The following is a 2,240-nucleotide window of genomic DNA, read 5'->3' as shown; positions in this document are numbered from 1 at the left end:
CTGTGACACCTGTGTCACTTCAACCATCAAACAAATACCAAACCAATGAAATATTGTATTTCATACTTGGGATTTGTATAAATATGTGTATCATTTGCACATATTAACTCTTGTTCGATTTCGGGCCTTAAATCGCTTTCTGGAAGGTTATACGTGATCTGATGCGTAAGTATAACCAGTTTAATGCAACAAACACTCCGGAATAGTGAAATAGGCTTAACATACCTTAAATAACCCTTACATAAATTAGAAATAAGTTTTGGATAGTTTGGTATGCCGAAATCAAGTTTATTCGCTTACAGGGACTAAATTCGACAAACTGCGAAAGTATGTCAATTTGAACTGTAATGAACATTCCGGAACATGGCCATAAGTTAAACACACCCTAAATATCCTTTACATAGCTTAGAAATAGGCTTTGAGGTGTTCGGTGTGCTAAAATAAACTTTATGCTCATTCAGGGACTAAAAGCGTAAAAAAGTGCATAAGTTTGCATTTTCGCGCATATTTTTACGTTCTGAATACTTCCGGACTTCCAAAAATTTATGTAAGCATTAAAATATTTTATTTAGTGTTTGGCATGATAAAATTCCATTCGTCTCTTAATTTGGATCGTTTTTGCGTTCGTTACGACTCCCGTCGTAATTAAGCGAATAACGCAACCGTACGACCAAACGAACCGACATCCGAGATATTTTTGAGCATGTTTTGAGTTCCCTATACTTTAACTTCATTTTGGAGCCTTGAAATGGGGTTAACGGGGCTTAAACGTGTCAAAAATGGCCCGAAATGCGTATTTCACAAGTTCAGGGACTAAACTGCAAATTCTGAATACTTAGCTATGCGGCCCGCGTAAGCCCATGTGCATATCTTAAGCGGGCCGCCTGAGATGCCCAGTAACAGAAAAACTAGTTTCTCAAACAGCAGCTGGTATTCGTTGAACTTGGACATGTTTTTGATCAATCTATGGGCAAATTTTGATAGTTTTTATCTACCCATTGTATTGCAAAACAATGGGCACAAGTGGAGGGCCAAGATTAAAGCTCGATTATCGAGAAACGATCCTAACGGTTGTGCCTTTCCTATAAATACCCAACCCATTTGCCCATCTTCCTCACATTTAATCTGATTCAAAGCCTTCTAAGTGGAAGTTTATACTTCCTACCTGAAAGCGAATCAGGTTAAATCTTGCGGGGACCTTCTGTAAGTATTCTTTCGCGTTTTTCATTCGTTTTAGCGTTAAAGTCAAACTGCGTTTGACTTTCTGCTTTGACCAGTTTATGGTCAACGCGAAGTTCGTTTGAACTTCATAACGTGAGCGTAATCACGATGGTTATAGTCCCTAGTGACTATACCCACTGATTACCACGTTATCTAGGCTCAGTGACGAGTCGTAGTTTCGGCCAAAATGCGTTTTTTCGCGTATTTTGTAACCAAACTACTCTAGGGTATCAAAACCGTTTGTTTTGATACCAAACCTGTTTTCTAAGTTTACTAAACATGTTCTAGCATGTTTAGCTCGTCGCTTTTAGATTTGTGCTTGTTTAGGGTCGTAAAAGTAAGCGATATAATCAATCGCTTATGCTTACGAACCCGACCCAATTGGTTGATCTTTAGGATCCAACCAAACATTTTAGGTGACCATAGTTGTATAGGGAATAACCTTCCGAGGTTATACCTTATGGTCACATCGTTTAAGTAGTTGTATGATAAGTGGTTCTTATGCCTTAGGAAAATTACCAAAATACCCTTTTTACGCATAAATACATTTTAAGCATATGTAACATAATTTTTGACATCTAAACTGATTTGGCAACATTATTAGACATGTTAAGGCATATAATACTTGTCATAGGGCTAGTTAGGCGGTCCGAACGCGTTTTACGCAAACGACGCGTTAAAGTAGCATAAGCTTCCTAAACGGGTCGTAATGGGTCAAAAGCACTTAGGATAGGTTTCGCTTTAGTACGTAGGCTTTGTTAAACCATATTACATAAGTTACCATACTTATTTGGTTTACGAACCCTCGTACTACCCGATCCTCCGATAGGTCCGTTTATTAATGTAGATACCTATATAGGTGCCGTTTGATTCCGTGATCTTCTAGCTTTGCTTGGTGGTTTTCCTAGGACTTCTAAGCAATCTCAAGTGAGTACATAGTACCCCTCTTTTACTGTTTTCCAAACATTTTGGGGTGAAACACATGTGCCTACTTGTTACTTTCATGATTTCATGCTTTT

The sequence above is a fragment of the Helianthus annuus genome, chromosome 16 (genome assembly GCF_002127325.2).
Source record: "Helianthus annuus cultivar XRQ/B chromosome 16, HanXRQr2.0-SUNRISE, whole genome shotgun sequence".
Lineage (NCBI taxonomy): Eukaryota > Viridiplantae > Streptophyta > Magnoliopsida > Asterales > Asteraceae > Helianthus > Helianthus annuus.
This window is presented reverse-complemented; position numbering follows the sequence as displayed.